The sequence below is a fragment of the Girardinichthys multiradiatus genome, chromosome 23 (genome assembly GCF_021462225.1).
Source record: "Girardinichthys multiradiatus isolate DD_20200921_A chromosome 23, DD_fGirMul_XY1, whole genome shotgun sequence".
Lineage (NCBI taxonomy): Eukaryota > Metazoa > Chordata > Actinopteri > Cyprinodontiformes > Goodeidae > Girardinichthys > Girardinichthys multiradiatus.
In genome coordinates, this window is record NC_061815.1 from 24,431,222 (window position 1) to 24,445,252 (window position 14,031).

Sequence of the window (14,031 nt, forward strand, 5' to 3'; positions counted from 1 at the left end):
GTTATCAGTCACCTGACACAGTTTGAAGCGGATCGAGTGTAGACAGCCAGATAGCAACCTTTCCCTGTAAAAAAGTGACTTCTTGGTCTGAGGGGCTTAGATGATGTCAGCATATGACCCCACAGGATCCTCTGGAATCCAAATGTCATCCTTCAGTCCAACTGTGGTGTAATCTGGCGTTTCTGTGGGAAAGTTATTGCGTTTTTTAACTTTGAGCGTGAACGCCAAATTGGTGCCCCAGCCACGCCCCCTAAACATGGCCAAAAACTCATGATTTTGATCACTTTTAATCCCTCATGCCTTAACTGCATATTGACCAAATATGAAGCCAATAGCTTAAAATCCCTAGGAGGAGTTTGTTAAAGTTCGAGGTGAGTAAAAGTGAAAAATGGCCAGAAATTACACTTTGATCCAAAATGTCCGTCATTCTATGTGTTTTAGGACAAACCCCCATGAGACTTTTTTTCTTGGTTTTAGGAGTTCTACCAGTGTGCCAAATTTCAGATCTCTACGACTTACGGTTTGCCTATCTCACGTTTGGAGGCATGGCTAAACTGTTTGGCCACTGATGATGACATTAAAGAACAAAAGATCACTAGATCGTCATTCTCCCTGCTGTAGATTGATTCATCCCCCCCCAAAGATGAGCCCAATGAGGGTGGTGTCATCCGCAAATTTCAGGAGCTTGACAGACTGGTAACTGCAGGTGCACCTGTTGGTGTACAGGGAGAAGAGCAGAGGGGAAAGAACACAGCAGGATGTAGTAAAGGGCCATATTTGTCCCATCATCCATGGGCCTGTTGGCTCTGTAGGCAAACTGCAGGGGATCCAGAAATGGTTTTGTGATGGATTTAAGGTAGGACAACACAAGGCGCTTAAAAGACTTAATTACCACAGAGGTCAGAGCGACAGGTCTGAAGTCATTTAGTCTTGTGATCCTTGGTTTTTTGGGGACAGGAATGATGAGGAATGCTTTGAAGCAGGCTGGCACATGACATATATCCAGTGAGGTGTTAAAAATGTCTCTGAACAACAGACAGCCCATCAGCACAGTGCTTCAGGGTGGATTGGGAGACATGGTCCAGTCCAGCTGCTTTGTGGAGTTTCTGCCTCTAAAACAGTTATATGACTTCCTTCTCTGAAATAGAGAGGGGAAGGGGTGGAGTGGGTGGAGCTGGCCAACTCTAAGGAGAGAGGGGAGGAAATGGTGGACTGAGTGGATGAATCATGGAGGGTGGTGACCGATTGACTCTCAAAATGGCAGGAGAACTGGTTTAGCTCATTTGCGAGGCAAGTGTTGTTAATGGAGTGGGGGGGCTTTGGGTTTATAGTTTGTGATCTGTCTGAACCCCCTCCAGACATATGTGGTGTCGTTTGCAGAAAACTAGTCTTTTACCTCTGAGTACAGCAGTTTAACTTCTCCCACCTCCTCGCTAAACCTGTACTTTAACAAGCTGAATAAGTCTCTGTCGGCACTCCTTTTCCAACCTTAGTTGTCTGAGTTTGGCTGTAAACCAGGGTTTGTCATTGTTACAACTCACCCTGGTGCGTGTTGGTATACAGCTGTCCTCACGGATGCTGATATAGGTCGTCACAGCCTCTGTAAACTCGTCCAGGTTGTTGGTAGCGGTCCTGAAAACATCCCTATCAGTGCAGTCCAAAAACGCCTGAAGATCTTGTACAGCTTCACTGGTCCACTTCTTTGATGACTCTAAACCAGCGCTTTAACTTCGGCCTGTATGCAGGAATGAGGTGGACCATCACGTGATTAGAGTGACCTTGAGCAGCACAGGGTACAACGGGATAGGCACTGCTTACTGTGATGTAGCAGCTATTCGACCCTCTCTGGTCGGACACTTTGTAAACTGTCTGTATATAGGGAGTTCCCGTCTGAGGTTTCGTTTGTTAAAATCACCAAGAACAAAAACCAGGGAATTTGGGTTTGTCTGCTCCACACGCAGTATCTGGTCAGCCAGCATGCGCTGTGTTGAGCAAATTGGCCTGGAGTGAAATGTAAACACAAACCTTAGTGAATGAAGCAAAGTCACGTGGGGAGTAAAACGGTTTACAGTTAATGATAAAGTATTTAAGATTAGGAGAACAGTGCTACTGAATCACTGACATGACAGTACACCAGCTGCTGTTGATGTAAAAGCAGATACCTCCGCCCTTTGCTTTGCCGGAGAGTTCAGTGTTGTAGTTCGCTCTGAATAGCTGGAAGCCTACCAGCTGAAGTGCAGAATCTGGTATTAGATCACAAAGCCAAGTCTCTGTAAAGCACAGATGAATTAAAGTTTTCCCCACCAGTAACTAAAGTTCGTCCAGTTTGTTGCGCAGTGAGCATACATTGGAGAGAAATATTGCCGGTAGCGGTGTGCGGAATCCCTGCCAGCAAAGGCGTATTAGTGACCCGACTCTTTTTCCTCTCCTGCAGCGCTTCACTGCACAAACAACAGCTAGTGAGCCCTTCGCCAAAATGTCCAATAATTCCAATGATGACGCAAGAAAAGTGGGAAATAGATCCTCTGGAGTTGTTCTTCTGACGTTCAAGAGCTCTTCTCTGGTGAAAGAGCTTTGGGAATCACAGCAGAAAACGGCCTTATCACGCAAAAAAAAAAAAAAAAAAAAAAAAAACTGTTAATGCAATAATAATATTCAAAACACGCAGTACAGTTCTGTCCTCAAGAAGCTAAAAGCAGCACACAGCAGTAACATAAGCAGAAGGCATGATGCTACAGCTATCAAAACAATGGTCAGGATCAACAATGGTCATATCAACACACTATACGTTCATGTCTAAAATAAAGTTTGTTGTCATTATTTGCTGATTACCGCTCTGCTGTGTCCGTCGTTTCCATAATCAGAAGGAATTGACCCCTAAATCAGATGAGTTCTTTCGGCAAATCCTTTTTGACTCTGCCCCAAAGGTTATTGAAAAACTCATCCTTGAAATGGGGGAAATAGGAATGTCCCCACTAATGTGGGAACATTTCTATGAAAAATTAAATTTAACCAGGCACTATGAAGAGGTCCTGGTTCTGGGGGACGTTGAAATAAATTGTGTGGTTTAATACACCTAATAACCGAACCAAAATTATCCCCTTTCAGTGTCTGACTGACTACAAAATTGCAGTGAGAAATGAATATGGTGGAAGCCAGAAGTCCGTGACTGTATTTATCTGTTCTGCAGCAAATACAGTGATGTAACAGTTGGAAAATTGTAACAGATGATAGGAAAATCTGAACAAACTGAAATATGACCCAAACAGAACATAAAGATATCTCTGCAACACCTGGATAGACTAAATTCAACTTCTCTGCACTCCTACAGACTCTAAGTACACAACAAAATGTACTTAAAAGCTAAAAAAGTGGATTTTGCATTATATGTCCCGTTTAATGTCTCTACATACAAAGCAGCCAACATGGGACTGCACTACATAGTCTTGAGGATAGTCTTCCTCAGATGGGTCATCAGCAACGGTTCCCCCCAATAGTATGGTCTCGTCCCACTGCTCTTCTCCCTCTACACAAATGACTGCACTTCAGTGGGCCCGTCTGTGAAACTCCTCAAGTTCACGGATGACACCACTGTCATTGGTCTGATCCTGGCCAAAGGGTCTGCTTAAAGGCAGGAGGTGGATCGGCTGGTCTGATGTATGGCTGGATATTATCATACAGCTCTCACATTGCCCAAAAACCATTTGATATGTCCAAATATGTCTCTGATGCAAAGAGACTGTCAAAAAGAGAGCCTGCATATCTGTAAAGATGCGACTGTCCCCCTTAGTATCTGATAAAGGCCAATTCAGATTTAACAGGCCTCTTCCCTGTTTGTCCTGAGTGGATTGCCTGGAATGCTACTGGATTCTCTGGGGGCTTGTAAAATGAAATGCTTCCATTGTGCTTCTTCCCCTTTCCATCCTATTCTTTTTGCCCCAAATTACTGTAGCAATTGGTCTTAAATCTCTGATTGAGATCCTCAAATCTTCTTTCAGAAATACGAGAGTCAAGAAGATGTTTGATAAGCTTAGCTTCCACCTCCAATAAATAGCATTTGACTTAGAGGTAAAATTATTTACATCATAGAAAGTATGAGCATGTTCTGAATTTCTGCAGTTGTGTTTATCAGTAGTGGGTAGACATTGATTAATATCAGATTTTTCCCCTATTGTCTTTACAAATCTGCTTGATCTTCCACTTTCATCTTTCTGATAAATAATAGAAAAAAACACATATTTACACACATTGTATAAAAAGACAGAACTTTTTTTTTACTGTCTGACATTAAATCAGGCTAAACCTTCCCAGTTTTGTCATGATCTGTGAGTCTTTGTGTTTGATTAATTACTTTGGTTTTGTATTGTGATTAGTGTGGGTGGTGAGTTTGTTTTGGTTTTGCCACAAACAGTGCTTCATTCACTCTTCTGTATTGTGAAATCCTGTGAGAAGCTTGTGAAGGGATACTCAAACGGTGTGCGTAAATATCTGATTTCAACTGTATATACAAGTTAAGAAATCTGTTTTCTTTTTAAGTGCAGTAGAAAAAAATGATTGGGAAGGTTAAAAATTCACCTTCAGATTAGATTTTTGATGATCAGTGAGAGATTGATATTATTTCAACTGACTGATAGTATGTAGTAGACTGATCGCTACATGTTTACATGTTTACTATTTTAATTTTAAAGAAGAAAGCAGAAGAAGATCCCACAAGGTGCAGACTTAGCCTACGCCAGCATTACCATGCTGCACCTTTGCGAAGGATGTGATGGAGATATTAGACGGGGCTCTCCCACAAGGATTCACTTTTACCTGAATTTTCTTGTGTTGTGAAGCATTTCAAAATTTTTAATCCTCCTAAGAAATGTGTGACTGGCTTGGTGCAGCCATCTGGAAACTATTAGTATGCTGCAGAAGCTCCACAGCTTTCCTAATCCTGACGATGGGGGTGTTATTTCTGCCAAGCTACAGTAAGAAGAGGATAACAAGCTTCTTCCATCCTTAAAGGTTCAAGTTCACTCTATTGCATGCAAAATATGAATGAAAGACTATACTGATCAGTATTTATGCAATGTGCAAGGGACAAACACAGAATGTATGACAATCAATAGCTATTGATAGCTTTGCAATATCTTTCAGTTTCTTGGTTTTTTAGGTTCATTATTGCAGACAATATAACAGTGCAGTGAAAACAGAGGTGTGCTTGAAGATGCTAAGAAGCCAGATATTTCCCCAAGGAGACTATATATATATACAGAGTTAGTGGGCTTGTAAATATTGCACTCCAGATTCATCAGATGGACATGAACATGACTCTGAAAGCAAAATAACATTGCCCCAAACTACTGCGCAAATAAGCAACTGTTTGCTAACATCATCTCAGTTACAGAGAGGGTTTAAGGACAAAAATAGAGATGCAGGTTTTAGTATTCTCCAGTTTTTCTGCAAAGATTTTTATTGATTCTCTAAAACGATTGTTGACACTGTTCCCTTAAATTATTCTTTGCAATTTCCCACTGGGAAACACCATTCTTAGTCAAAGTTTGCTTTAAAAAAGCTTATGAAAATGTGAGGTGTGGCATACATTTGTTTTCATTTCCCCTTTGCTCTGTTACACCTGACCTAAATTCCAGTCCAGCCTTTACAGTCACTTAAATAATACATTTTTTGATCAGTTAGCACAAAAAGGGCACAACTATAAAAACATGGCTGTTGTTATTCAGGCTCCTTTACACTGATGCCCTGAAATAAAATCCACTTTAACCAGTGCCTTTCAGGAGTCACCCAATTAGTAAACATAGTGTCGAATTTTATCTCAGTATAAATCCATCTGGTCTATGGAGGACCTCAAAGGTATGTTACTGAACATTAGAGAACAAGCAGCATCATGAGGAACAAGGAACAAAGCAGACAAGTCAGGGATGACGTTGTGGATAAGTTTAAAGCAGTGTTAGGTTATAAAACAACATTCCAAGCTTTGGACATCAATTGACCACTGTTCAATCCATCATCCCAAGACATGCATATCAAGACATGGCCATCAATATAAACTAATAAGTCAAGGAGAGCTTTAATCAGGCAAGCAGCCAAGAGGGTCATGGTAACTTTGGAGGAGTTGTAAAGATTCATGGCTCAGGTTGGAGACAGGACTGTCAAGATTTGATGTTGGTTGGGGTGCAGAAAGACACTTGGAAGCCACATAGTCTTAGAAATCTTCTTTAATCAACAAACAAATGACTTAAATGCAAAACACGGAACTTGAGACACAGGAAGATAACAGGAGGGAACAAGGAGAACCGGTAAGTTAATACAGGTCCTTCTCAAAATATTAGCATATTGTGATAAAGTTCATTATTTTCCATAATGTCATGATGAAAATTTAACATTCACATATTTTAGATTCATTGCACACTAACTGAAATATTTCAGGTCTTTTATTGTCTTAATACGGATGATTTTGGCATACAGCTCATGAAAACCCAAAATTCCTATCTCACAAAATTAGCATATCATTAAAAGGGTCTCTAAACGAGCTATGAACCTAATCATTTGAATCAACGAGTTAACTCTAAACACCTGCAAAAGATTCCTGAGGCCTTTAAAACTCCCAGCCTGGTTCATCACTCAAAACCCCAATCATGGGTAAGACTGCCGACCTGACTGCTGTCCAGAAGGCCACTATTGACACCCTCAAGCAAGAGGGTAAGACACAGAAAGAAATTTCTGAACGAATAGGCTGTTCCCAGAGTGCTGTATCAAGGCACCTCAGTGGGAAGTCTGTGGGAAGGAAAAAGTGTGGCAGAAAACGCTGCACAACGAGAAGAGGTGACCGGACCCTGAGGAAGATTGTGGAGAAGGGCCAATTCCAGATCTTGGGGGACCTGCAGAAGCAGTGGACTGAGTCTGGAGTAGAAATATCCAGAGCCACCGTGCACAGGCGTGTGCAGGAAATGGGCTACAGGTGCCGCATTCCCCAGGTCAAGCCACTTTTGAACCAGAAACAGCGGCAGAAGCGCCTGACCTGGGCTACAGAGAAGCAGCACTGGACTGTTGCTCAGTGGTCCAAAGTACTTTTTTCGGATAAAAGCAAATTCTGCATGTCATTCGGAAATCAATGTGCCAGAGTCTGGAGGAAGACTGGGGAGAAGGAAATGCCAAAATGCTAGAAGTCCAGTGTCAAGTACCCACAGTCAATGATGGTCTGGGGTGCCGTGTCAGCTGCTGGTGTTGGTCCACTGTGTTTTATCAAGGGCAGGGTCAATGCAGCTAGCTATCAGGGGATTTTGGAGCACTTCATGCTTCCATCTGCTGAAAATCTTTATGGAGATGAAGATTTCATTTTTCAGCACGACCTGGCACCTGCTCATAGTGCCAAAACCACTGGTAAATGGTTTACTGACCATGGTATCACTGTGCTCAATTGGCCTGCCAACTCTCCTGACCTGAACCCCATAGAGAATCTGTGGGATATTGTGAAGAGAACGTTGAGAGATTCAAGACCCAACACTCTGGATGAGCTAAAGGCCGCTATTGAAGCATCCTGGGCCTCCATAAGACCTCAGCAGTGCCACAGGTTGATTGCCTCCATGCCACGCCGCATTGAAGCAGTCATTTCTTCAAAAGGATTCCCGACCAACTATTGAGTGCATAACTGTACATGATTATTTGAAGGTTGACGTTTTTTGTATTAAAAACACTTTTCTTTTATTGGTCGGATGAAATATGCTAATTTTGTGAGATAGGAATTTTGGGTTTTCATGAGCTGTATGCCAAAATCATCTGTATTAAGACAATAAAAGACCTGAAATATTTCAGTTAGTGTGCAATAAATCTAAAATATATAAATGTTAAATTTTCATCATGACATTATGGAAAATAATGAACTTTATCACAATATGCTAATATTTTGAGAAGGACCTGTATACAGAGGGAAGTGCAATGTGAACCAATGGGGAAGGGAGGCAGGTAATCAGACGATTAATGACAGGTGTGGGGACCAGCTGAGGGAATTAGGTTACTGTGGATACTGGTGCAGGGGAACACAGAGACATGGGGGAAACTATACACTAAAGACACTCAGGGAAACAGATCTAAGGGAAAGTGTAAACATAAATACGGGAATCAAAATATTAACTAGGAAGACAGGGCACGAGGAACTAAAATGGACTAAATAATAAGCCTAAAAATGAGCGAACATAAATGATAACTAAATCTATGAGGAAGCAACAACTAAATCTAAGGACATGGGGAAAAACCTAACTGTAAAGGAAAAGTAAACAAGCACAAGAATACTAAGCGACAAACACAACTAAATAAAACTTGACAGGAAGGAAATAAACATAAGGAACAAACAAAAGAGAACTAAACTAAATAACAAACTTGGGAAAGAAAATTGATCTAAAGTAAACACATAAGCCCAAGGATCTAAACAAATATTAACTAGACAAAAGTAAACTACTAATCAAAGGAACAGGGAAAACCTCTAATGGCAAAGTAAACAAAAACAAAGACCAAAATGGCAGATCCTGACAAGGACAACTTGTCATGGTTGGCTGGGGTTTTGAAGGACCAATGTGCAAACCGGAGTGTGGGAGCTGCATGCTGAGTCAAATAGTCAGTCAGTCAATTTCTACCGCTTATTCCATAGTGGGTCGCAGGGGGAGCTGGTGCCTATCTCCAGCAGTCTATGGGCAAGAGGCAGGGTACACCCTGGACAGATCGCCAGTCCATCGCAAGGCAAGGCAACACACAAACAACCATGCACACACTCATTCATACACCTAAGGTTAATTTAGAGTGACCAATTAACCTAACAGGCATGTCTTTGGACTGTGGGAGGAAGCCAGAGTACCCAGTGAGAACCCACACATGCACGGGGAAAACATGCAAACTCCATGCAGAAAGACCCCAGGCCGGGAATTGAACCCAGGACCTTACCTTCTTGCTGCAAGGCAACAGTGCTACCAACTGCGCCACCGTGCAGCCGCTGAGTTGAATAGTCTGCTTGTTAGTACCCGTTGTGATTATTAAAAGGCTGAGTCGAATAGTCTTTTAATAATCGCAACGGGTACTAACAAGCAGATGTGGAATACAGGCGGAGAGTATAAATACAGAGGCAGGGAGGAGAAATGACCAATGAACTAAAAGATCTAATCAGGTGGAATGTGGAGCAACTGGTCGCAGGGAGGCTACTTAACACAGATAAACAGGGACATGGAAATACTGGAGGGAATCTAGTAGAACTCTACAAGAGTGCCAAAGAAATAAGTAAACAATGAGATGAACTAAAGAACATAAACAATGAGAAAACAGATCTACAAAGATATTTAAACTAAAACACCTAACACAGAAGAATCCAGAGAAGTAACAAAAACCTAAACACAAGAATGAACCATTACCTAAATAAGAATATTGAGAATAGCAGCAACTGTCGCTGCAATGTGACAAAATATAAATATATTTGCAAGGCTCTTGTGTCTACATTTCTGAGGCTCATTATTTGTCCTTTAGAGGCAGACAGTGGATATGCTTTTTATGTTTTTTGGGTTTATTAAAATTATTTTGGGTAAATTGTAATTATTTTGACATCTCCTTAAGATTTAGGCACTGGTACTTTTGCAGTTTTGAAAAAAATGAAGAAAAAATCTTCCCCGTAGCCAATCTAGAAAAGTGTAGAAAAACACATCACCCTATCTTCTGTTTCATGGGTCTTTGCATTTTCTTAATTGAACAGTTAATCAATTTAACCTTCAAAATGAACAACCCTTTTAGCTCTTAATTAAAAGAAAATCCGCTTCTTTTCACTAACCTCCTGAGTGTCCTCCATATTGTTTTAACAATACCATCTGTTTTTCTTACTTTGTTTTAAAACCTCCACTCGTATGAAAACCTGTGGATAATGAAGGGAACTATGAAGACCAATGTATTTGCAGAAAATGGAAGATGTGGGAAAATTGTAGGAGAGAGCAGCGCAGGTCCTGACCTCGGTTTCTGTGACCCTGAAATGAACACAGCCTTAATGAGGCCTGACTCTCCCTCTGCAATACAAATCACCCTGCACAGGACTTGTTAGGCAGCTCTTTAATACATCAGCTTTAACTATGTCTATAGAATTATGAAGAGTAGGCTATATGCTAATTTTAACAGCAGAAAAATCACAGCATCTCTTAATTTTTGACCCCACGTCCCCTTTAAGGGGCATGAAATCACTTAGGTACACAACTCTGACATTCTCACAGGCCTGCAACCTGTCCGTGAAACTGCTCCGCTTAGGAAATAGAGTAATTTTCTTTTCCACTCTGACAAGCTTTTTATCTAATCCTCAACTGTAAACTGTTTTGGATAATGCTCATTGATCCGACCTCCCATGTACCCGTAGAGATGGTGTTTCAAACAATGGCTGCACAGAGAGTTTAGAAGACCTCTTTACGACAACAGGAAATTATAACTCAAAGCGAGACCTCTGACTAAAAGTGACTGCCGAAAAGAAAACAGCTGTGCGGGATACGGCCCCCTCGTTGGGTCACAATTCCACTGTGGCATCAAAAAAACAGCACAGGAAAAAATGCAGGACTAATGAAACATTAGCTGATGGTACCCAGAGGAAATAGTACTGCAGAGAGAATACAAACTATGTAAACAAGTGGCTTATTTTTCCTCCTTCTGACCACTTTCTAACTGCATTTCTTTGCTTATCAATCTATCCATCAAGTTAGGTTTGCAAGGATCATTTTTGCTTCATCGTCATGGTGACATGTGGAATTTATTGCATGCATGGGAACAGAGGATGACATAGTTATTAATTTCTGCGTTTTCTGCGCCATTTCATTTTCCAATATCTCAAGCTTCCCATCATCATTAATACTCCATTAAAAGAAAATATTTTCATAAAAGCACACACAGTGAAAGAATGGGCTCTGATCTGACTTTTAATATCGAAGTAAAAACAATTGTTATTTATAATGCTTCAGTTGAAAGGTCGATAGCATACTGCATAACAAAAGAATTTAAACTCTGTCCGAGCTTTTAGATTTATCAGGATGTAGGCTTAAGATTTATTACCTTGCACTTGGAGAGCTCTCTAGGAATAAGCTATTACTCTGGAATAAGTTCTGCCTCAGTTTTATAAATATTACGTGATAAATACTTGCTATCAAGGAATTATGCAGAGAATTCCCACATGACAAAACCACTCTAATTTATAGATGTCTTGGATATTAAAGATTTTTTTTAAAGGAGGTGTCTGACAGTTTTCCCTTTTCTTAGAGTCTTTTTTTTATTGTTTTATTACTGCATACTAGATTTGCTGCTTAATTTTTTCGTCCGTTTGCAAATGCTGTTTCAATGCAAAAGTGCAAAAAAAGCAGTCTTCAAAGCAGTTCATCTATCTTTATTATCCTGTGAGCTTGGTGTTATAGAGTTCTGCTTGACTTATTTTAATGAAAACTGACTCCTCAACCGAACCTTGAATAATGCCTTGTCATTAATGGTTGATTACAGTGCTGTCGCAAGGTTTTCAGACCCTTTCGGCTTGTCCTTATTTTCTCGTGTTTCAGGCATATCTTAGAATAGATTGTATTGGATATAACAGAGTACAAAGTTCTCAACATCAGCAAATGACAAAATCTTTATTTTAAGTGTTTTGTTATTGGCAAAAATACCAAAATGTCCAGTCTTTCAAAACAGGATATGGGATATAGTAAGGATATAGTTGTTAACATATTATGTTTAAAAAATGTTTTAGTGTCTTGAAAACATCTACATCCACAAATATGCAAATATTTGAAAAACAAGCAAAGCAACAATGTGTCTTCTGAGGTGTTTGGCCAGCCACAGGAACAGTTTCAGTGCAACTTGCCTTTGAATTCTCCAGTATTCACTTTGCTAGAGCTAGCCACCTTAAAAATTGTGCAATACATTGCATGAATTTTTTTGGATGATTCCACCATTTTCACATTTACATCACTCTTGTAAAGCAAATAGGGCAAAAATCAAACATGTGGGAACATCAACATTTGCATCTTAAATGGCATAACATCTTCATATCAGTCCCTGCATCTTCCAGAGACTTGTGGGGGATGACCTGAAGAAATGGAGTCTGGTTATATAAACCAGTGTATTTACCTACCTTGTCAACTCCACTGCTACAAGGATGGAGGTAAAAATATAATTTTCTCATTATCACATAAAAACACAGTGGAGGGCAATAATTTCATTTCTTACTTTTCACAAATTGATGCTCTTGTTCATAGCGTTACTTCCTCATTGTGAGGCCCTTAGAAAATGTAGTCCCCCTGTAAAGGAAGGTAATTATTTATAGGAGGCTGGCACCCTGGCTTAATTCAGGGCTGTGTACTTTAAAGCACAATGTTAGAGAATTGGAGAGAAAATGGCACCTTACACACCTAGTGGAGTTCTGTTATATAAAAAGACACTTTGCCAAGCCAGAACACCTTATTTCTCATCATTAATAGAAAAGAATAAGAATAATCGTAGACTTCTTTTTAGTACAGTTGCTAAACTTACACAGAGTCATAGCTCTGTTGAACCATCAATCCCCTTTAGTCTTCATCGGTAATGTCTTTATGGGATTCTTTTTAAATAAAATAAATTTTATTAAAAATTTAAATAATTGGCATACTCCCAGACATGATTACTTCATTTTCAGTAATTGAGAAAGCTTTGGAAATAACTGTAGAACCTGATTTGTGTTTGGACTGTTTTAATCCTGTGAAGCTTCCTAAGTTATCAGAAATATTAGCTTCATCTAAACCTTCAACTTGTATGTTAGACCCAATCCCAACCAAATTATTTAAGGAAGTGTTCCCTCTGATTACCAGATCCATTTTAGATATGATTAATCAATCCTTAGTAAATGGATCAAAAGCACAGGCTTTTAAGTTAGCTGTAATTAAACCTTTATATAAGAAACCTTTGCTTGATCTAGATGACTTAATAAATTACAAACCTATATCCAATCTTCCGTTCTTGTCTAAGATTCTTGAGAAAATAGTTGCTAATCAAATGTGTGAGCATTTACACAGCAATGACCTGTTTGAAGAGTTTCAGTCAGGCTTCAGAGCTCATCATAGCACTGAAACAGCTCTACTGAAAGTCACTAATGATATTCTTATGGCCTCAGGTAATGGACTTGTGTCTGTTCTGGTTCTGTTAGATCTCAGTGCTGCCTTTGATACAGTCGACCACAATATTCTCTTAGAAAGGCTGGAATATGCTGTAGGGATCAGGATAACAGCGCTAGGCTGGTTTAAATCTTATCTGTCTGACAGATTCCAGTTTGTTCATGTAAATGATAATTCATCTTGAAAGTCCAGGGTTAATTGTGGAGTACCACAGGGTTCAGCACTTGGGCCAATTCTCTTTGCTATATATATGCTTCCAATAGGTCAAATTATCAGGCAGCATAGAATAAATTTTCACTGTTGTGCTGATGATACTCAGCTTTACTCATCCATAAATCCTGATTAACCCAACCAGTTAGATAGACTACAAGCATGTCTTGAAGACATAAAAACAGAAATTGTCGTCTTTGGACCGGAGTCTTTAAAAAAGAAACTGCTTAGTCAATCGATTAATGTGGATAGCATTAAATTGACCTCCGGTAATAAAGTAAAAAACCTTGGTGTTATTTTTGACTAGGACATGCCATGTAAATCCTATATTAAACAGGTTTCTAGGATTTCCTTCCTCCTCTGGAATATTGGCAAAATTAGAAATATCCTATCCAGGATTGATGCTGAAAAACTAGTCCATGCATTTGTCACTTAAAGGCTGGAATATTGTAATTGTTTACTGTCAAGATGTCCACAAAATGCAGTTAAAAGCCTTCAGCTGATTCAGAATGCTGCAGCAAGAGTTCTGATGAAAATTAAAAAGAGAGATCATATTTCTCCTATTTTAGCTTCCCTTCATTGGCTCCCTGTTAAATCCAGAATAGAATTTATAATTCTCCACCTCACATATAAAGCCCTTAATGATCTAGCTCCATCATACATCAGAGATCTGATAGTT